Here is a 24,672-nt window from a genome sequence, read left to right on the forward strand (position 1 = left end):
CTTAATGCTGAGCGTCTAGCGAGGTAGCTGTTAATACCATTTTTGTAAGTCTTTGGTATGACTTGGCTGGGGTTTGAACCCATGACCTCCCGCTTCTGAGGCGGACGCTCTAACCACTAGGACACCGGAGTGGTCAGAATGGAATTGTAACAATTACAATGGAAGCAATTTGTATTATGCTTGTTGGGGCATTCCTCACTGATGGCTGTCAGTGACATCATCATGGGAATGTGTAACAGCCACATTTTGTAAGAACAAGGTGTAGTTGGTGAACAATACAGACACTTTTCTGCCATTTCCACTGGCATCATCTCATATGATGTTATTTAAAAAAACTTCCTACAACATACTCACAACATATAAAACCTATATGCAAATCTGATGAAAGCTGCTTGTGTTTCTGAAACACATATTCCATACTGGTGGCAAGAATGTCCAAATCTACATTACAAAAATGAAAACATTACCATCCATCTAGGAGTTGCAAATGTATGAAATCCTCTTGTTGGGTAGTTTTACTAACAGGCTTTACAGCAGGGCCTTCCATTAGATTTAAATGTGGCAGGTAAGTTGACAAAGTAGGGTGGGGGGTTGGGGGGACCTACCCCAATGGGGATAATTCATTTTTTTTTTAAAGTAGCATGGTGTAAAGTAAAAGTAGATGGGCTGATAAGGAATCCACTGAATTTACAGACTAAAGGTTCAGACATTTGTTTTTAAGAGAAAAATGAAAGAAGGAAACAATACAACAGATATTTTAATATGACTTTAATGTTTATTTTCTAGATTTAATTAAGATTATGAATCAGAATCAGTCTCCAACTCCACTGTAAAGTTTATCTATTACTTCTTCTGCTCAGGCACCTGCAAATTAAAACAAAATTGTAATGCTTAAATAAAGTCATATCATCTCAGCACTAGTTACATATGCAGAAGTCATGTTAATCAGCATTATAAAAATGTATGAAATTTTCTTCACTGCACTTGTGCTTCCCTTACTATCGTTAAGCCATGATACAAGATAACTTTGCACTTACTTGTCATTTCTGGCAAGTGGATGGTGCAATCAATTTGCACAAAGATGAATTTATTTCATCCAAATATTTCATGTGAATAAAAATTCCAAATGGAGGCACTTGTCCGATCAGACAAGATATATGCATATTGTAGTTAGCTGGACTCTAGCTCTGATAGTCCTGGGCAATAGGATAAGCTGATTTTGTTATCAGTTTAGAAATGCATCCGCTTTGCAAATACTATGCTTTAAAAGACGAAACTGAATCCAATATTGATGAAATAAGAGTCATTTGGATTACCTTGTTTTTTATCATTCTGCGTTGGTTGGGTGCATATTTGAGGGTCTCTGATATGGTCTCTTCCATTCCATTTGCCTTTGCTTTGCCATTAGTTTTCAAGCAGGCTTCTGCATGAGTAATACAATGTTTTAAAATAAGTTTCACAACAAAGGATGCATTGCATTTTTCTAAATGCCAGCAATAATCAATGGAATATTTTTAAAACATGTACTTTGAAATGTGTCTCAAGTTACTTTATCAATTCATTTAAAAATCTCTGGCAAGTCACATGAAAAACACAATTTAAATCAAGCCATACTTACTTATCAAAGACTTTCTCATTCACATCCTTTACCTCACACAATAAATATCAGCAACACCAACATTAAATTCACACAATCAGTACAAAACCTAGGTGTTACTCTGGACAGTACTCTCACATTGCACCAACATGTCATGAACATATGCAAGGCTGCGTATCTTGAGCTGAGATGCATCAGCTCCATTCTCAGATATCTTTCAGTTGATGCCACTAAAACACTTGTGTGTTCATTACTGCTTTCAAGACTGGACTATGGTAACTCAATTCTGTCTGGTTCATCTTAATATCTACTGCAGAGACTTCAAAAAGTTCAAAACATAGCTGCTTGGATCATACTTTGAGTACCACAATCAGAGCACACCTCCCCGCTGCTCTGTACCCAACACTGGCTATCCATTCGATCCAGAATCAAACACAACATTAGTTCTCTGTGCTACGTTTCACTGACAGACTCTAGTCCAACATACCTATCCGACCTCACCTATGTGTACACACAAGCAAGATACTTACACTCCTCTTCCGACAATCATATACTCATTATTCTCACTATGAAAACAAAGTCACATGGACAGCATTCTTTTGCATACCAGGGCCCAGCAACATGGAATGAATTGCCCACTGAACTTAGACACAAAGACGCAGTGATCCCATTCAAGAGTGCTCTCAAAACTACTTATTCTGACTACAAAAACAAACTTAATGACTTAATAATGTTAACTACCTTAAATATTCTCAGCATGTTTTTTATGTTTTCTAATTTCATGGTGTTTGTTTTTGTAATCATATCATTGTGTATGTTTTTATGTTGTCTAATGTTGCAAAGCGCTTAGAGCTTCTAAAGATTAGGCGCTATACAAAGTCCTCATTATTATTATTATTATATTTAGCTTGGATGAATATTTTTTAAATCAGTGGCCATAACTAAAAAATGGGATTTTGTTTTATGATCATAAAAGTATGTTGGACACCGTCCATGATGTACAATGCTGTCTGACATTTCTATGCACTTAAGGTTTCCATCTCAAATATTAAAGCAAAATGCATACCGAATTTGACAGATTGATGAAAATAAAAAAAAGCAATGCTTACCATTTGAAAAGAGGCAATTGTCACTAGAATATTCTATTCAAAATGATATTAATTTTGGACACAGGGGATACCACCCCCATGTTTTCCTGACTCGTGATATGTCGGCCTATTCTGTGCACAGCTTTAAAAGATGTAATGTTTATCCATCGAGCTATAGAAATGAAATACATTTACTGTAGACTGTTTCTGTCAGCAGTTAAGCTGAGTAATTAGGTCAGGTTTATAGCTAGTTTACAAAATTCAATGTAGAATGCCAATAAATGACAAGATATATTTTTGCAAACTAAAGTGATCTTGAAAAAAGATTAGTAAAGTTTAACATTTTATAAAAAATAAGCTATTATGTGGAAAAGAAACAACAATGAAATAGGATGCAATGTGTTTACGTCTAGTTTTGGAAGGTACCGTCATAATTGTACCGTAGTTTAATGGGTGGAAAGGCCATTGAAAGGTAAGGGCAGTGCGGAGACCATCGAGTATGTTCCAGAATAGCTGAATCTTTGTAGATACATAGATCCATTCGTAACTTCAGTCCGCAAGCGAAACACTGTACTTCGTATCCCAATCCTGACTCAGGTCCGAAGTAGACAAATCCTGTTCTAGCTAAAACATACGAAGAAGGTAATCCTTCCCTATCCGTAGGCCATTTTTGAAACGTGTCCAATCGACGGGCACAATCACAATAGTCAGGTAAGAAGACTGGAAAATGGTAGGGTTTGAACTTGGAGTTCTCACTGGATTTCTCACTCGATTCTTGCTGCGGCGAAGTCATCCTTCTGGTGGGTGGCTATCCTCTTACAACCAATGTTTTATACCGACATGTCCATACGGCAAAGTAAAGTGGGTGGGAAGCCGCACTCGCTTCTGCTACACGATTTGATAGACTTTTTCCAAGGGTCGACTGACGATGTGGTGTGTGGGTAAATGTACAATCTTGTTGGGTTGATAGGTGGTCACTTTCTCTAGACTGCAAGGCTTCTTTCAATATGCCAAAGTTGACCACTCGACTGGTACGATAATTCAGAGTAAGTCCTTTCACTTTACACTTCGTGTGCACTTCTCCTTGTTTGTCCCAGTATTCGTAGCCGTAATTTTTGGGACCACCACTAACGAAACTTAGAATCTTGTCATCGGGGTGCTTGTCTGTCCAGGCTCCTAAACGGTCTCCTTCGATGTCAGGGTGCTGTTGACTCGGGTGATCGATATAAATGCAACTGTCCATGTCAAAGTACAAGACACGTTCCCCTAACAGTTCTAAAGCTTCGTACAATTTTAAGCGAGCATGAGCTGTCATGTAAGCTGCAATGATGACATTTCCAAAGGGGTCATCTTCTATAAAGTTCAGATCTTCTTCGTAATTCACCAAGATCAAATCCTCACGAACGACGTCCACGTGTTTCATGAATTTGGCTTTGTCGTGAATCATCTGAAAGTAGCGGGAAGGTTCGGTCAAATACTCCGTCTTGGGTAAACACGGTCATTGTGCCATTTTACCCCACAAGCAATTTAACATCACTTTGGCAAACGATCGCCTGCCTTCGTTTTTCTCAATGTGATTTAAAGTAATGCCTTCTTGTGCCCAGAATTTCTCTCTGAATGTCTTTTGGTCTTTGGGAGTGTGACACCAGGACAGATAGCCACTGGCTTCTTGCTCAGTTTCAAAAAGGCATCCACGTAGTCTGCGAAAATGCCTTTCTGCGTGGGGTCACCCTTGTGGAATTATTGTGTCTTGGGAAAGTGGCAAATTTCGTACACTTCTAACAGTTGGTATCCCATGTTCAGAGCTTTGAACAATTCTACGCTGACCCATGTCCCCGTCAAGGCCCGTTCTTCCTGGGTGTGATGACAAGGTTGATCTTGGTTGCACGTTTCAGCACAAGTAAGGCACAAAGGAAACACAAGTTTGCCTTGGCAATGGCGAGGTAAGACGGGATGGTATAGGTTCGTGGGAGGCAAAACTTTGCACTTGATCAAGCCTTCGTATTGTCGAATGTTTTTTAGGTCGATGTGTTCGGTGAACAATTGTGGGTGCCCTGCAGGAAAGCAACAATATTTGCACACATAGGGATACAGTGAACACACGTCCAAGTATTTGATTTCTTCTCCTTTCTCTTCGTCAGCTTGGTACAGCAAACAGGTGGCATTGGTCCTTCCTCCGTACAAACTATTACTTGGGTTCAGGGGGTCCATGAACTGGTAACTTTCCATGAGGCGTTTAAACTCAGGATCGGTGTTCAAACGGTGATTGTATTTGTGTTCCCACATTTCCACCACTTGCTATCCTTCCTGTTCTAACTTTAGGCGTGGCTGACAAATGGCCTGGTACAAGTCTTCCATGGTTCGTTGTAAGAACTGATTTTTAGTGCCGCGGTCAGGGTAACAGACGGGACATCCGTGAAATAAGCAACCGTTAAACTCGTACATGATCTTGGGGTTTTCTAAGTCCCAGCCATTGACCGAATGCATTCCGATGATCTTTCGCCCTGTCCGTTGCGGGCATGCTGAATCCATTTGTCTTCCTTGTCGCACAAGTAATGCAACCAGCATGGGGCTTTGACCGAGTATTGACGTTTGACATAGTTGGTCGTTTGAGGACTGATGACAGCCACAGTGTTTTCAAGCATGAATCGTTGTCGGTAGACTAAGGAACACGCTTTGGCAATGGTGCAAGCCTCTTTTAAATGATCAACCCCTCCGTGTTCCATGAACAGTTCTCGAAATTTTCCACAGCATCGCCGTAAAATGTCCATGTCGGAACGACGATACTTTAGCATTTCTTCCTGAAAGTCGAAAGGGTCGGAGGCGTGAGCCTGGTACCAAGCGTAGAAAGTTTCTCGTTCAGTACGCATGTTGTCAGGGTCGTAATAGTGAGCCTGAGGCAAATGGGGTAGAACGGCGTGTTGATTGGCTTCTGTATTGAAAAAGTGTGGAAAGTACCCTTTAGCCATTTCTGTCATTCCAAACATTTTAGGCATTCGACTCAAAGGCATGGCTAAGTAGCTCATCGAATCTTTAAACTGCACTTGTCCCACTTGCATGAAAATGATTTTGGCTCCGTTCAAAGTGATTTTAGGACGCTCGATGCCACGTTCCGTATAACATCTCAAAAGAAACTGTCCATCGTATCCGGAGAAATTGTGAGCCATCACCGTGGCATGGTGATGACAATCTCCATAATAATGTTCGATGTCCTCTTGGCTCCACGTCTTGTCGATGGGGTCTAAGACCCATTGTGTGAAATCAGCTAGTGTGTTCAGTCCTTGAAAGATTTTTTCACGCCCTCCAGGAATCTTACTGCAGTGAGGGCAATAACTCAAGATAGGTTCTTGAATCACTTCTCGCACGCTCGATGAGCCACGCAGAAATTAGGAATGTGAATACTGGTCTCTTGCATGCATTCGAAATCGAAAAAGATGAAATTGCCTTTCTTCTTCTTGTGACCATCCTCTTTCTCTGGTTGGGATTGGTATTTTTGTATGTAGCATTGGTGTTCCAAGTCCACAATGCAGTGACAAATGTGACATTTTTTCTTTCCTGAACATACGTGTGCCTTGGTACTGTTGATACATAGACCTTGTCCACACATTGGGCACAATCTCAGGAGTTGACAAGCACATTTCTTCTGTGGACCTTGCATCTTCAGATGTTGTTGGTAACAGGCAGGGCTGACAAATGTGCGCAGACAAGCAGGACAATGCACTGGTTCTTGCCCTTCGCTCAGACAGGGTTGAGAGGCCAAACATCCTGAGCATTTCGATCCACAATGTTTGTGTTGCTCTCGATTATTATAACCATCATAAGTCACATTTCTCACAGTAATATTTGTATCCCAGGAATCCAGTGATAGTGGTAATGGTATCGAAATGGTCATCATGATGATAGAGGTGAATGTATTTTCCATCCTTAAAGTCTTTCCCTCGAAACAACAGAGACCCGCGCACTTCTTGAGGGTGCACTTTCAAGGTGTATCGTGGAGCTAGGGCATCTTGCAATTTTTGCATCTCAGGAATGCCACAGGATGTGTCTTTGGACAGGCATGCTTGTTGTAACAGAAGTTCTGCTTCATTTCGTTGTTTGGCTCGGTTCGATTTTCGAATGTTCTCCCAGGCTCTTTTCCATTCTACCGTGTCGTTCTTGTCGGCATAGGTTCATCCCACCACGATGGCTCGGGCTAAACACATGTGGTCTTGAAAATTGTTAATTTGGACAAGACTTGTTTTGGTAATGCGAAGGTTGTTGACCAATAAGGTCTTTCTGCATTGTCCGGTCCCTTGAGGAGGAGAGACGTGGGTCATGTCCAGTGTGGCTTTTCCATCGGTGATGTCAAACTGGTCATTAGATTGTTGCACGTGTTGAATCTTGTCCATGACTTTGGAAGTGGTCAATTCTGCAGGGCTGCTAAACTCGATCCAAACAGGGGATTTCAAGCCATCATGTTGTATGGAAAGTCTCAAGCGATCATCTTCTTTGGGTTGACATTGTCGCTTGAGTGTGGTGAGCAAAGAATCCCACATGTCGGTGATGAACCCTTTTGCTTTCTCTAACAGTACTTCAGACTTGAAATCTTTAAACTTCACTGTGTATTTGTAAGCCGTAGTTCTAAATTTTCTAGAGGGACGCTTTTCCGTCTCTCGAATGTCATAGTACTTTTCAGGGTTGACTAAGGGTGGTAAACTTTGTTTAGAGGGTTTGGATTCTGGTTCACTCATGTCCTCTTCAAAATCACTGGCATGAATTTGTGCCAAGACTTCAGCCCTAGTACGAGGCGATAGATCACGTTTCTGCCTCTTACTTTCTTCTTCTTTCTTCTCAAATGAATTGGATCATTTCATCTCGATAGCAAAAAGTCAAATGACTAAAGTTTAAACACCATGGATTAATTTATAGTCATAGCAGACCAGCGTATATAAAGGGTATGTGTCTTGTCCTTTCACTATTCATTTCACTCTCAAACTGAGCACAACAATGGAAGAGACTACCAAGATCGAACGTTTCATCAGAGCTTTGCGAGGGGTCATTAGAAAATTCTCTTCAGACCAGCCGAGGGACTACTCTCCTTCCTTTCAAGATAAAAGTCAAGATACTTGCTATGTCTGTCAGAAGAAAGGGCATTGGTCTTCAGAGTGTCCAGACCGTCAAAAAAGAAAAAAAAGGGGTTAGAAGAGACAAAAGTCAAGATACCTGTTATTATTGTCAAGAAAAAGGACATTGGTCACCAGACTGCCCAAAAAAGAAACAAGAGGAGTCAGAAGAAGAGAGGGATTCTTCAGAGGAAGAGGAAGAAGAAGAGGAAGAAAACAGACAGGTGAAGAAAAAGAAACAGGAGAAGAAAAGAAGGGAAGAAAGTGAAGAGGAAGAGGAGGAAAAGACTATGATGGTGAAGAAATTAAAAAAACAGAGAGTGAACAATGAGACAGAATAAGTCTATGAACTTTTTAAAGTGCTCTGTTGTGAATTGTGAATTGTAAATATTTATAAAAGAATAAATTAATTATAAAAGGTAAGTGTCTTTGGGTTTTGATTTTAAAATAAGAACCTACACTCACGCACACTCATACACAGACAGGTACTATTGGGTAAAATGGTTTTTATTAGTTATTGGCAATTGAAAGCCTATCTCTTTTCGAGAGACGTGGATGGCCCTGAAAAGGGCCTTTTTTGGTGTAAGGGGTGAGTTTAAACAATCAACTTTAACTGTCTTAAGCCTTTGCCATGGCCAAGGCCTACTTCTGGACTGCGTACTGTTGATGATGATTTCGTTGAAATCACTAAGGATGGTGCAGTAGGCGTAGTCACAGGGTTGGAGTGTTTAGCTTGGGAAGGTCGTATTCTCTTCGGCCGTAATAAAGAAGTCAGATACATCTGTTTCAGACTTCTTAACTAAAATGTCTAACAGTACCGTGACCGTTTGATTTTGACACCCTTGTTTCTTTGCTTTTGCGTCTTCTTCTTGTTGTTTTTTTCTTACCTCTTCTTCTTGCTGCTGTTGCTGTAGGAGAAAAGCTTGTTCCGCTTCCTTTTGCTGTTGTATAAATTTCTCCAATTCTTCTTTCTGTCTCTGTCTAAAATTTTCCATGTGCGGTAATGAAGGAGAAGGTGACGAAGGTTCAGGAACAAATTCTTGCAAGGTAAAAAAATCCACAAAATCCCAATTCACCTCTTCTGAAAGTAAGTCTGGGTTCCCTTGGGTAGTCTCCACCATCAGTGCACCCAAACTGATCGTTTTCTGAGTTTCCGTCATGTTGAAAAACTGTCGCTTAGATTGACTACGCACAGGCGCTAGCGAATCTATATAGACTATGTGACGTCACAGACTGCTCTCTTCGGATTGGACGTGGGCTGACTGAATTTTGTAACGCGTGTTTGGATTGGTCAACAAACTCAATCCGTTTCAATCCTTCCTCCCCCTATAAATAAGTACAGTTCACTGCATTCCTTCACCTGTTACTCAGCACCCCAACATGTGGACCGATGTACAATCTTCAACGCTTGTGTCTTCGATGATGTTCCGGACGGACATATCAATGTATGTCCGATCCAACTGGACAGTTATCCACAGGACAGACACCAGCCTGTGGATGCGAAGAATCTTATGTGGAGCATCAAGGATGCCTCAAAAGAGTCTTAATCTATGGTCCTGCAGTCAGGCACAGCCTAAGGTCAAGAAGAAGATGTCACAGATGCCCTTTATGTTAAGGGTATATTAACATAAAACCAAAGGCCCTTTTCAGGGCCATTCCTATCTCTCGAAAAGATCTTGACTTTCAATTGCCTACCCCTTTTTTTATTTTTTTGTTTAAAAAAATAATAAAAAAATAGAGACCCCTCCCTGTTTCAATTTTCGCCTGTTCCATTTTCATAGACCCATCAGGTCGGGACCTTATTAAAATAGGGTCCCGACCCTGTTCCATTTCCCCTAGTCCCAAGACAGTCCCACGATTTATTCCCCATGTTCAATTTCCCTTGTCCCTAGAGTGAATAGTTTTTTTTCTTTCTCCCATGTTAAATTCCCCTTGTCCCTAGAATGGATATTTTTTTTTTTTCTCCCATGTTAAATTACATAGTCCCCAGAGTGGATATACCCTTTTTAACATGGAAGTTCCCTAGTCCCTAGACCGTCCCTATTCACTACTACCATTGTCATTACCAGCCTGAAACCCAATTTAATGCCATTTGTATAAATTCATTTCAAATAAATATTATGATATAGTTGAAGTGTAAAGTCAAGCAAGTATTCTGTTTGCAGATTTTACATTTTAGATATTATAGTAAAGTCATATTTTCTCTTGTTTAGTAAACTTTATTGCAACTGGTTCCAAAATAGTAAATCTTATTTAATGTTCATTCACCAGAATAGGTATTAATACAATCCCGAATTAACTGTATGGTACTAAAATATACCCTGATCTTGTGTGAGATTGTAATATACAGAACTATACCTCAAGACAACAATAATATATTGAATTTATATTGTATCAAGACTGTCATGGTTATGAACTCCAACTTTATTCAGGTTTTTTCATAATAAATGATCATCTTGTGCTATGGTTGAAAAGAAATCAAAGTTCAGTTTAACTCCATTCTCTCCACATTTGTAAGTTGTTAAGAGGCATACTCATCCTCAGTGTTATAGTAAAATGTAATCTTATTTGGATCAATCTTGGTGGTGTAATATATGAATGGAGAAAGAATATTATCATCCAGATTAAAATATGTTTTATTCAGACTCTACTAAAATTTTTAGTTGGATATGGGTTACGGAGCCTGATGTGTACGAACAAGGCAATGTGTACCATGACCTTTTTAATTTAACATTTTAAACTCCTGCAGAAGAAAGAGATTTTTTAGATCCATTAATCTGTATTAACAAAAACATTTCTTCAGTATGATTTTCAATTACTTAGTATTGACAAAACTCATATTTTAAAGTTGTTGTTTTTTTGTGTTTGGTTTGGCCTTTTATGGTAAACCAACACAAGTAAGTTATTTAGTGCCAAGGCACTTTAAGTATAGTGCCTTGCCCAAGGACACACCATGGTAGCTAACCCAGGTTGGTCTGATGGTAGAATTTGAACCTACCTTATTTCACAGGTCCAGAAAGCTAACCACTGAGCCACTACAGCTCCCCATCTTATAGTGGAATGCTGGTATACTTTATGATCAAGAAGGATGGGTTGGGGTATGCATGTTGCATCTGAAAAAAGTGATGGAATTTTTGTTTACATAATATTTTAGTCATACAATATGAATCATTTTCTATAGATTTAAGATGTATCAGATCAAGTTAAGAAAAATCATATATTCTGTTTCCTGGGAATGTACTAAAATTCACTGTTATTGTTTGATTTTTTGGTAGTAAGCTTACTTGGTATTTTTTTCTTTTTAACTTGAATACCTAATTTGTTAACATCCTATTCTAAATCTTCAGAGTTCTGTCTATTAAGTGACAACTGTTGATACATGTAGGGAAGTTTTTGTTTATATCTTTTGATTTTTGTGATTCTGGAAGTTGCAGTATTTGTTGTTGTATTATAACCATTTCAGTAATTTAATGAATGCAGAGTATACTGCTCTATAAATGAAATTTAAGTGAAAATAATGTAAAAGTATGTTTCACTGCAAATATAAATTGTTTAAAATAATATATCATTTATCATATGACTATTCAATTGTGGTAACTAGTATTCCATCCAATATCTATATATTAAAATATGTCTTTTCATACAGCTGGTGATCATTTAGATACAAGTCCAATTGAACATAATCAAATTATCAATGCAGGTGTTTTTATTAGTAGTAGTATTGCAAGTATAAGTGTTAGTATTAAGATTTCATATACAGGTATGATAAGTGTATCATAATGTTTAAATGATGCTCCTTGTTACAACATAAAATATGTTCATTGAAACAAATGGTTCACTGGTAAATTGGCAGCAAAGGTCTTCACTGAATTATGTTGCATAAACTATTTTACAATAAAACATATATGATGCATCTCAATTATGATGAATGTGAGGAGGAGGATTAATAATAATGCAATTTAAGTTATCTTCATAACATAAGTTCTAGCAGATGTGTAATTTTTATGTGGTTCATCATCAGTTTGAAACTGGTCTGTGATTTCTGGATCTGGACATACCTGGTCCCCTGCTGTTGTGCTGCTATGGTCTTTACAGTTCATTAGGATATCAGTTACACTTGGTTTACATTTAGAACCCCATGGGATGGAATGCCCAGTTTGAAACTGAGAGAATGGTTAATTATCCATAATATAACTCCTGCAGTTATTATTAGGTTTGATATCAAGGTCTTTCTTTAAAAGCTTTTCAACTCAGGTTCTGTTCTACCATACAGATAAATAAAGTCAAATTCAAGGCTTTCAGATTTGTCCAGTTTGTTTCGTGTGTTGCAGCAGACAGACTGTATATTGCCACTGTACCATATAAATATCAGTGCTTAGTCTGCTCTCAGTTGCTGTGGTTTGATTAGTTACAAGTGTCATCACATGTGACTAATTATTGACCAATGTAATGAAACTTGTATAATTAGAAGGCTGTATTTAAAAACTCTAAAGATCTTAAAATGAAAATTGGATCGGGGTAAGTAAAACCTTTTACTTTGACCATTTGGCTAGAAAATAATTTTCAATAAGTTTCAATTGGATAATAGTAATATAATAATTAATTACACAAATCAGAATAAAAGCTATTTGCATATCCCCTTACAGCTGTTGCTTTTTCATAGTACTAAGTAGAATAAAGTATAGTTAAGACAGATAAAGAAATATCCCGTCATATATACCTTACATCAAATAAAGAAACTCAAGATGGATAACAACAAAATTAATGTCACATCATCAAATAGTTATCTCAGCTGCCTGGTCAACCTAAAGGCAGATAAACTAAGGCAAACTTACTCTGAAGCAGTCTCATCCCCCCAAGAGAAAAACGACAGATACAGTTCTTAACGCCAATTTTCAACTCGACCCCAACTGACTCGATGAGTAGACTCTACCTGTCACCAAGCGTAAACGAGAATGTGGACAATCTACCGAGTAACCGCAAAACTACATCCGACATGAGTACCCAAACTGAGGAACAATACTCAACAAGCACAAAAACAACCCAGACCACGCTGGTTAAAAACACTAGCAGCCAGGGGACTCAAACTGAGAACCTACTAGATGAAACAGAACGCCCTCACCCTACCACAAATAAAGCAGTCACACACGACTCAACAAAAGGTAAGAATAATAGGAAAACCAAATCCCAAATACCAGTTAGAAAGAATAAGGAACACACTAACTGTCAATACAAGACCCAGCAAGCCGGTTATGGACAACGAAACAAAGTCAGCTAAAGAGACAAACACCAGGGGAAAAAAGACCAGTCTGCAAAATATCCAAAACAAGAAACACCCCGCTGAACTGACTCTCTTCGTCAAGGGAGTAAATTCCAAAATAACGACGTTAGCCTTTAAAACCATAGCATGGCAATTGAACAAACATCACCAAGGAGAATTCACGCTTAAAAGCACTAGAGACGACTTGCTGATAATCAAATGCACCACTGAACAACAGATTGCCAAATATATGGAAATTGAAAGAATAGGCCAAATAAATGTTCAGGTCACTAGACACAACAGAACAAAACAACACATAGACCCAAACCCCCCAAAAACACACAACAAAGGAGTCATATACGTATCAACTCAAAATAAAACCAATGAAATAGTAGACTACATAAGGAGTAAAGGACAGGAAGTAGAGAAAGCAATCCGCCTAAAAACAAGAAGGGGAAAGGATAGCACTGCAGTGGTACTCTTTTTTAAGGGCGCCACCCCAGAAACTATCAAAATAGCCAAAAAACTCGAGGCTAAAAAAATTTTTGCTTTCAAAAACAAACCACGGTTCTGTGGCAACTGCAAAAATTGGGGGCATTACTCTAAGAGTTGCGGAAACCTATTCCGGTGCAATCAATGTGGTCTTCACCACCCAGACCGGAAAACATGTAGCGCCACCAATCAGCACTGCGCTAACTGTAGTGGTAACCACAAACCAAACCACGCAGAATGCCCCAGGGCTCTTAGAGAAGCCCTAATAGTCGAATATATGATCTCCCATGGGGTAAACTATAAGCAGGCCAAAACAAAAATCAGGATACCAAAAACAAAATAAATAGGTAGCACCCTCACTGGTAGGAAACACGCATAAAATGAAAACAACAGTAAATTAAACAAACTATTAAGACATTTTGCACTAGAGATGGATTCCAGAGCAGAAATCAAAATATGGCAATGGAATGCACGCGGCCTTAGGGCCCACGCTGACCAACTAAATAACAAAATACTTGAACAGGAAAGAAAACCAGATGTTATATGCATACAGGACACCCACCTAAATGATACCTCACGTATCCCAAACATCATAGGCTACAACACCAAATACCTAAAGCATCGATCCCCCACAGCAAGAGGAGGGGGGTTAGCAACCTTTGTTAGAGATGGAATTACATCAGAAATGCATAAATTAACAGATAGTAGACCGCCCAATGACTTCGAAATACAGATAGTCAAAATAACCGCTCAAACTAAGCAGGTACTAATCGTTAACCTCTATGAAACAAATGAGCAGCGCAATTTAAGTGCAGACGAAACAATCAAAATGATTAAAGACTGTGGAGAATGGGTGGTAATATGCGGGGACTTCAATGCGCACAATGAACTATGGGGGAGTCAAAAGACGGACATTAAAGGAAAAATTGTAGAAAAATGGGCACAAAAATGCAACTTAGTTTTTCTAAACAACGGAATGCACACCCGGATAGATGACAGAACAGGCCACACATCAGCAATAGACCTATCTCTATGCACACCAAGATTAGCAGGCATTTCTGATTGGCAAGTTGATGAAAGCGACCCTATGGGAAGTGACCATTACCTTATAAATATAGAAATACAAATTAGAATACCTCAAAATAAAGCGTCCTTCACACCAAGATGGAAATACGAACAGGCCAACTGGATTAGGTTCAAACAGATAGGTGACTCAATCGACCCAGAAACCATATATCACCGGGACATTGACACCTTTAATGACAAATTAATAGAAACCATTAACACAATGGCCCAAGAAACAATTCCTAAAACTAAAGGAGTAGCACCCAAACCCACGGTGCCCTGGTGGAATAATGAATGTAAAATAGCAATTAAAGAGAAAAAAAGAGCTCTAAACAAATTCAAAAGAACTAAAAATAATAGGGACTTTAACTACTACAAGGAAAAGGAAAAAGCTGCCAAACAAACTATTATGATAGCTAAACAAAACTCATGGAGAGAATGCTGCTCAAAACTAGATATTAACACAAAATCGAAGGAGGTGTGGCAAAGAATTAAAAAAATGAGAGGCAAAACTAAATCAATAACCCCCAACATACCTGGACAAAACAACAAACATAAGGCAGAATTATTCGCAAACTATTTCGCCAACATGTGTAGCAATACCAACTTAGAGGATAAGTTTAAAAATCATAAAAGGCAATTTGAGGAAAGCAACTCTGACAACATAAAGGAAGCAGGAAATAATGACGGCCCACTAAACCTTCCGTTTACAGAAGCCGAATGGAGAAAGGCCCTCGCCGGCAAAAAGACCACATCCCCCGGGGAGGACACTTTGGGGTATGAAATGTACAAGAACCTACCCAAAAAACTTGTCACAATTGCACTTAACCTCATTAATAAAATATGGGAAACCGGTACCATACCTATAAGATGGAAAAAGGCAGTAGTGGTCCCTATTCTTAAGCCTGGAAAACCCTCAAGCGATATAAAATCATACAGGCCCATATCACTAACAGACAATATATGTAAAATAATGGAAATTATGGTAAACAACAGGCTGAAATACCATTTAGAAAGCAAAGGACTACTAGCTAATACACAGAGCGGGTTTCGCAACTACCGAAGCACAATAGACCAACTCATGAGACTAGAAACCGCTGTCAAATTAGCATCTAGAGAAAAATTTTAAAAATCCAGATATGTTACAGCCATCTTCTTAGACATGGAAAAAGCATATGATCTAATGTGGACTAAGGGACTGATAAGTAAACTTAAACCATACGGAATAACTGGCAATATATACAAATTTATTGCTAACTTCCTAACCGATAGAAAGATACAAGTCAGACTAGGACAAGACTACTCCGAACGATACAAACTGGAAAATGGCACGCCACAATGAAGCGTAATCAGCCCAACTTTATTTAATATAATGATAAACGACCTGGAAACAGCGGTAAAACCCAACCACCTTGACTTATCCCAATTCGCCGATGACAGCGCCGTATGGAAAACTGGCAACCCGGCCAGCAGAGAAACGACCAAGCACTTACAAAAAGGACTAAACGATATAGGAAATTGGACAGATAAATGGGGATTTAAATTGTCACCTCTAAAAACAGTAGGCATAGTTTCCAATCCGGGAGGTGGCCACCCCCCACCCACTCCAAACTTAACCCTAAAGGGGGTGCCCATCAAATTCGAAAAACAAGCGACACTCCTAGGTATGGTATTCGACCACGAACTCACGTGGGCAGCTCATATCCAAGAACTCGTAACGAAGTGCAAACGAGACATCAACCTCCACAGAAACCTCAGAGGGGTGAATTGGGGGGTTGATCAAAAAACACTCGTTACCCTATATAGAGCACTTATAAGAGCAAAATTGGACTACGGTTGCCAGGTATATGGAGCGGCGAACGCCACGTTACTAAAGAAACTAGACACAGTCCAATCAAAAGCGCTAAGGGTATGCACCGGCGTCCTAAATGGTACCCCCACACAAGATATCTTAATAATAGTAGGAGAACCCCCGCTAGACCTAAGGCGGAAGGAATTGATGCTGCGATACTCGACTCGAATATCAATACACCAACCCAACCACCTCACGCTACAAGCCCTCTTAGCATGCGACAAACCATTCGATACAAAAGGAAAAAATAAAAAAATACCTAGTGGGAAAATAATTATAGAATTAAAAAGGAAATTTCAAATCGCAAATATCAACCCAGAAAAAATAAGGTACTACCCAGACCCCCCGTGGACCTGTCCCACACCACAAATAGATCTTAGCTTACGTAAACTAGGACAAAAACAAAATGACCCGATAGGACTAAGAGCATCAATACTAACGTACATTGACAACAAATACGAGACATACACGCAAATCTTCGCAGATGGATCAAAAACCAAAAATCCAAATAAAACTGCAGCAGGGATAGTGATCCCAAAATTAGATGTCACCGTTGGAAAAAGACTCCCAGACCAATGCGCTATATACACGGTAGAATTCATGGCAATACTAATGGCATTAACATACGTCAAAACATACCCCACAACTAAGGCAGTCATTCTAAGCGACTCTTACAGTGTACTACAATCGTTAGCAACGGACCAATCCAAGAGCAGACCTAATATGATTAATCATGCAAGATCGCTACTTAAAGAGATTGAAAAAAACAACAAACACGTTGAATTCGTACGGATACCCTCTCACATCCATAATCCCAGGCAATGACAAAGCAGATGCAGAAGCAAAAAACGCCACAAACGAACCAAAAGCCCAAAATATAGCATACAGCGTCACTGAAATCAATAACATGGGACAAGATCAATGACATGTGGCAAGAGCTATGGGAAAAATCGGATGCAAACAGTCTAATACACACGATGATGAAAAAAGTAAGTAGAAAAGTCGAAAGTCCGACCTTCAAAAATCCATACGATATAACAATAATAAATAGAATAAGAACAGGTAAAACACTATTGGCAGGATGCGCAGGGAAACACATAAAAAGGGGACCAACCGAAAACTGCCCCTACTGCCCAACTCCAGAAACAATCGCACACTTAATAAATATATGCCCCAAATACAACCAGGAAAGGGCCGAACTAAAATCTCAACAGGAACAAATAGGAGAACGGTGGACATACCCGGAGTTACTTGTGGCAAAAAACAATAACATAGGAATGACCTATAATAACATCATGACATTCATTAACAAAATAGGCAAAAGGGGACAAATCTAAACCGAATGAAGGGTTGGGTATAAAGAGAGACCATGTAAAGAAATTAAAACCAATAAACCTAAAAGATCGAACCAAAAAAGAAAAAAACCAATCAAAATATTACAAATCACTGTTTGGGAATTGTGACGGCCGGCTCGGGCTAGTGGGTTCACAGACTGACACCGCCGCTCATAACCCGAACAATAAAAACCAGATAAGGACGAATATTACAAAATCACTGTTTTGGAATTATAATGGCATGCTAGGCCCCGTAGGTTCAAAAAAAAAAAAAAAATATAAAAAAATAAAAATAAAAAAAATATACATTAAAATAAATCACAAATAGCTAAGCTAAACAAAAATAACAGGTAAATAGCCAAGTGGTCAAAGCGAAGGGAAACAAAGGCAATCAAACCACCTCCCTCGAAGAAAACATCTCACGGCAAACATGGCAGTATCAAAAGGACGAGAAGACCAAAACAGAAACGGACACGGGATAAGGCAGAAAGAGCTGAAATAAAGAAGAGCAGGAAAAGGCACAGAATGAAGTTAAACGTCCTAAGGCAGTAAAAGAAGAAAGAACAGGACACTTGCAGACCTTGGGGAATGAAGGCAGAAACAATGAAAAGAGTATGCCTCAAATAATCAAACCACCCCCACCCCCCAGTATGAAAAGAATTGCCTTCCCGAAATCAAACAAAATAAATAAGGCCACCCCCCCCCCCACATCTACTTATAAGTGTGAATGAGAAAGTGAGCGTGAATGTGTGTTGTCGGGATATGTGGGAAAAGCAGAAAAACGAACAAAAATGTCTATAGCCATCACACAAATATAGCATACACACTCCCTACCCACCTTTTTTTTCTTTTCTTTTCTTTTTTTTTTTCTTTTTTACAAACAAATTTTACCACATAGGGCTTTCATTCTGACCCACGAAAGCCCTCTTTTGACCAACAACTTACTGGCCCTGAAACACACTGATTGGTTTAAAGCCACACGTACGAAATACTTAACCAAATTGAGATCTCCAAAACAAAATAAAGGGCTACTAAAAGCCTACTAGATGTGAAAAAATTTCCGGAAAATTCAAGTACGCAAAGTACACAAAATTTAATAGACCTTACAAAAGATAGGAAAATTCACAACTCAGGAATATCTGAAGCGTATGTGACAATCACATGTTTGGCAAGATAGTACAGGAATAGCCCAATAAATATAGGGAACTGGGCATTGATTGCAACGAAAATTTAATAATACTGCTGCTGGTGTGCTTCGGTTACTGCCTGAAATGAGAGAGGAAGGAGATGCAGGATGCAGAAACAGACCACCAACGGAGTACAACGATGGAGAAGGTTGCAGCGACGAGAGCCTGGGCGGGACCTTTTGGGGCACCTGGGCTTCGGCTTGCTTGCTTGGGGGCATTGTATAAGTTAATCGCTAAATTCAAAAAGTACACAAACGTGTACAAACTAAACAGTCGCACATACCGAAAGGTGCACGTGACTTTAATCCAATGAATGAATGAAATGTGTGCTAGAGGGTAGGGTTAGCAGTTATACTCCCAATTATGTTTGTGATGAGCAAAAGCAGCTGCACAAATTTGAGCTTTTAGTTTGGTTCTGGTAGGGTCAAAGGATGCAGGTACATTTTACATTAATTTTTTACTAGAAATAGCTATTTTCAATATTTTTCTGTGACAAGGCAACTAAAAGAATCAGTATGTGCCTTATGCATGAATAAAGTTCACTAGTACTATAACAAATTAGCATACTTTTCATCACCCCTCTACCATCAAGATTTTTTTATATTTACCTCTGTAGCAGACACAAATAAAAGTCGGCAGCTCATTTGCAGACTAAGTTACGCATATGATCTCCAATGCTCATCTAACTGTGACAGGCAGTCACCAACAAGCCAACCTATTTCCATGCCTAACTCAAAGTAAATCTGAACCACATTATAGATTTAGCTTATGTGTAAATTTATAAATGCTAGGCTTGTGATAATTAGGTTCATGCCTTCTACCTTAAAAATTAGAGGGATGTCAAAATACGAAACTATCCAGTGAGACCTATGATGTTAATTTTAATCCCTATGGGATTTGTGACATAAAAAACCCAAATGCTTTATGTATTAAAAGGTAACTAATGGGGGCAGGATCTGCAGTGAATCAATGGTTAGTATGCTAGACTCCTGATAAAAATGTTTGTGTTAAAATCCTGTTATCAAGTCAACCAGGTTACCTACTGCAATGTACCCTTGCCTTACTCCAATTCCCTCAGTACTCAGTAAACAACTAGTGTTGCTGTACATAACAAAACCAGTCCATATTGATTTTACATATTTTACTAAATCCTGACAAAAATAATTCTCTAAATAAAGAATGATTAATATGTGATGGTCTCGCATGTAATCAAACTCTTCCAAGCTTTTAATGATATGAACCGATTTATCAATGTTTATCAAATTTGCATGAAAAACTATTTCTTATTTGTCATCAAATATGTTCAATGTTTTGATCATATAAGCATTTCTGCTACATTAAATCAAAATAATCTTTTTGTCAGAAATAGAGCCCTTATAGTATTTGCAAGGTCAACCAATCAGATGCAGAATTTGAGTTTAATATGAATGAATATTTTTTTTACAAAATTGCTCTTTTGCTATATCTTGATGAGATAAATCTATTCACCAAGTCTGATGAAATTAATGAGAAATAGTTTTAAGAGCAGTAGCAAGAATGGCTAGTGAGATGTAGAACCACCACATTATATGCATAGATTTTGCTTATAGCCTCAGACATACAAGCAAATAATTAAACAAGTCAGATCTAAATTGGATCATAAACACTGTTGTGCAAATCATAAGAAACTCTGCCAATCAGATGCAAGGTCACTTCACTACCATACCTTTATCACACTCATAATAAGCATCATTGTGAAACTTGACTCTATAAGCCCAATGGCCAAGCATGATCAAACTTGAATCAGCAGTAGTGGTTATAACCTCATGTATTTGTATGCATCTTCACTTCTTCAATCTAGATCTCATTTATATAAGCATGTATTCTACGTTTAGTAAAAACTGCACTACATGTATAAATATTGCATGCGGTGGTAACATACTCAGATGAAAGATCACCTTATTATTATTAATGGTTAACACTCATCAAACTTCAAGGACAACTTAATGATTTTAGCCTATATTGTGGAAGTATGGCTTTTAGGCTGGTTAAAAAACTCAACTAATCTTTTACATGATCACATGTATATACTTGGATTTTCCTCATTATTAGATTTATCCAAGATGTTGATTTAAGCCCAAAACCAAGTTTTATATAAACAAATTGATCAGAACTATGGACTCCAAAGTAGCTAATTTCTTACTGTTGAAAGACAGAAGGGGATGTGAAATAAATAACACACTCTGGACCATTACATAAACCCACTTAGCCTTTTGACCAGTTGAGATAAAATATCAACAATAATGTTAAATAAGATTGATAAATTATGTTTTCTCACATTACCTCTAGCCCTTTTCAACATGGATGGTATTTTTCTTCCACATATGTCAGCTCTTAATTAGTGGCCCTTTCCCATCATGAATGTTGTAGGTGAAACTCTCAGAATTAGGCTTTTTAATTTATATCTGTAGAAGAAAAAAACTATTGGTCTGCATATATCAATGTCACCATTTCTGTATTAGATTAAAATACCATATGTGTGTGTGTGTGTTAATTTTAGAATTTAAGCAAACTTGTCTCCATGTGTTTATTTTAAAACTGATGATGATAACACATAACAGGTTCAATGGATAAAATGTTATTTCTTACTTCTTACAACTGCTCATTATATCTGAATTTACATTCAATGTTTGTTTTAATTAACATATTTGGGATATTGGGCAAATTATTTATTTTGTAGTTTATCATTATATCATTTACCAGTCTTTTATCATTCAAATATGTAATATAGTACCATTATACTGACTTCATATTCTATATGATATCCCAGCAATACATATTAAGCAGATAAGTGCAAATAAAAATGTTCAGAATGTAAAATTTACTCCAAGCTCAAAGAAGATCAGCAAAAGATAATATCCAACAAATTACCAAACAAAAAGCGAAGTTAACGCAGTTACCTTTATTATGATGTCTCCAACACCAACGGTACTGTACAGCTACGTCTTCTTAGTTTTACCGTCATCTTGTCTTTCAAACCAGAATTAATTTCTTGAGCTCTTACAAAATGAAGAAACTTTTAAATACTATAATTTAAGCAGCTTCTTTACATGCCATCAGATAAATTATGGCACAGTGTTATGTCTGTCAGCAAAACGCAACTTCACATTTGGACGGCGCGCTGTGTGGGCATCGCCGACACAGCAACTGACATGAATTCTCTATTAGCAGACAATGATTCGGAATAAATCCTTCGCAAATCTAACATTCTCGATTTTTCATAGTTCCACTTTTCATTGTTGCATCTGTTTGATTGTACAATTGCTAATGATGTTCAATGAATCAACTTCATCTGCTGTCTGAAATCCCGGTTCAGTTGGTATTTTCTTCCGCGCATGATGCCGTGTAAATAAAAGATACGGTCGACATTCAAAGTGGTTTAGGTTAATTTATTATTTTTCTTTATTAAGGTCATTTGCAGAAAGTGTTTCGCTAGGGTGAGAAAAAAAAATATAACAAAAAGAAAACTTTCTTTTCCAACGCTAATACTGTATATATTTCAATTTGTGATTGATGCTATAAATAAAAAAAATGATAATAAAGCATTTTAGCCCGTGGCTTCGGCACGGCACTCGTTTTTGTGGGTTTTTTAAAATGTTGTTAGTGTTGTTTTGGGGTTGTTTTTTGTGTGTGTACCACACTAAAAAACATACCAGGTATTAGGCCTAACGTAGGAAAAGAAATTATCCTCTATTTATTACTATTCTTACTGTCAAATGACGCAAAAGTGATCAAATTGCTATTAAGATTTTGTTTTGTATAACACTTACCGCTCGTTTTCCTCGAGATAAAGCAGCCACTTCAAAATGATTATAAAATCTGTGACAGATGAAAAACGTGGTTTAAATAATTCGTAATCGCCTGCCTTAAAATACTGTAGGAATTTGCTAATGTATTTCATGGCCCTCGTTTGAATAGATACCAACGATCATGTATATCGACCAAATTTTGTATATTCCTGCCCACATTCATGTATTTTGTATTAAACCGTATATTACACGAGCGCTCTGTGGCAAACTTGGGGGGGGGGGGGGGGGCGGGTCTCTATTATACCCAGAGGCGTAGCTATGATATTTTGCGCCCGGGGACGAACTATAAAATTGGCGCCCCAGCCCCCTCCCCGTTTAATCACATTTTTGAATATTACCCTTGTTTACTTATTATAATGTAACGTTGTAAGCCTCATTTTGGCGCCCCTGTACCTTGGCGCCCGGGGACATATGTACTCCCCTTCCCCCCCCCCCAGCTACGCCTCTGATTATACCTGCTGTATCAGTTGAGAAATATATTGAACAGATCAGGCCCCAATACTCTCGCTCTGAAAAACATTAAAATAATTATATGCAGAATATCGGTAGGTCTCCCTCTTGCCAAAAATGTCAGCACCATATATATTTTGCAAGTAATGTAATGGGTATAATAACACACACACACACACACACACTTTTTTTTTGGGGGGGGGGGCAACGGACAGATGCCCCCATTTCCCAAAAAAAATAAAAAGTATTTTATATTTGTGTATTTCCCCCTCAGATGTGTTCTACGTTTTATTAAAACAAAATTTTATATAAAAAATTTAGTTTTTAGAATTTTTGATGGGGTATTTATGTTTCCATAGTGTTATCTAAAGGGTTGTTCGTCCGAGTCTGGTTTCCCTCACCTTGCTCGAAGTTCATTCCCTTGAAATGTTTTGTAACCTTTGCTATATGTCGCCTAGGTCTCAGTGTTTGCTATATGTAATGGTGTTATATTGTGTGTATGCTATATTTTCTTTATGTTTGAGACAGCAAGTATAGATCAAATATCTTTCCCAGTTGTATTTCTTCCTTTATGATGTTATATTGTATCTTTTAATTTGTTTTATGGTTTTCTAATTTTGACGATGGAATGGTGTACTATTTAGATTTTGTTTAAAAAAAATAATTTCCTATTTTATTATTCGAGTGATAATATGTGTCGTTCCTCATAATAGTCTTTAAAGATGTTGATAGGTAGGTTACGCTCGATCCAAGGTTCACGCTTCTTTATTCTCTATGTGTTTTTCCTGGGTCGCGTTAGGCCTCCTTTATTTAGTTTATCTGATTATGCTTTATTGAAAGATCCAAACGTATTTATGAGACCACATTATTCTATAGTGGTCAACCATGCAGTGCGGGAGAAGTTAGTAGGGTTTTAAACTAAGTGTTATACAGTATGTATTTGTGTCTTTATTTTGTCTGTTTATGTTCTACATTGGGTGTTTTCAAAGACTCATGATGGGCCTATGCACTTCACTGAGCCCTGTGACTTAGCCCCATGATGTCATCGCCATTTACTTCCCCCTTATATTTTCCCTGTATTCCTTCCTATATATGTCTTTAGAATTTTCTTTCAGAGAAAGAAGAAAAAAAATTAAATTACAAAATTCTTTTATTTTTTTCTTTCTTCCTTTCTTCCCTTTTCTCTTTTAAAAAAAAAAGTTATATGGGTTTCTTTGAAATATTTGAAATAGAATTTGAAATTTTCTTTGAAATATGGCTGTTGTGGGGTGCGAGGAGGGGGTATGGGTATGGCATCAGCTCGCAATTGCGCTACGCGACCCTTCGGTCTGTAATACCTATTCCTCCCTCCCCCTCTCTCCCCCAATTCCAACATCAATTGCGTTATATCAACCTGA

The 24,672-nt window shown here is 38.1% G+C and overlaps 1 protein-coding gene and 1 long non-coding RNA gene across 3 annotated transcripts in view; both read right to left on the reverse strand.

The window, feature by feature from the left end:
* Positions 1-24,672, reverse strand: part of LOC149798997 (uncharacterized) — a 181,034-nt gene that overhangs the window by 105,639 nt on the left and 50,723 nt on the right. The gene's annotated exons all lie outside the window — the stretch shown is intronic.
* Positions 754-22,879, reverse strand: LOC149798998 (uncharacterized). The gene is made up of 5 exons (XR_016420857.1): positions 21,917-22,879; positions 21,300-21,421; positions 10,786-10,900; positions 1,317-1,423; positions 754-864 (listed from the first exon to the last, which is right to left on the reverse strand). It is a non-coding gene; the product is annotated as an uncharacterized LOC149798998 (long non-coding RNA).

The sequence above is a fragment of the Sinohyriopsis cumingii genome, chromosome 5, assembly GCF_028554795.1.
Source record: "Sinohyriopsis cumingii isolate HCF-2022 chromosome 5, ASM2855479v2, whole genome shotgun sequence".
Classification (NCBI taxonomy): domain Eukaryota; kingdom Metazoa; phylum Mollusca; class Bivalvia; order Unionida; family Unionidae; genus Sinohyriopsis; species Sinohyriopsis cumingii.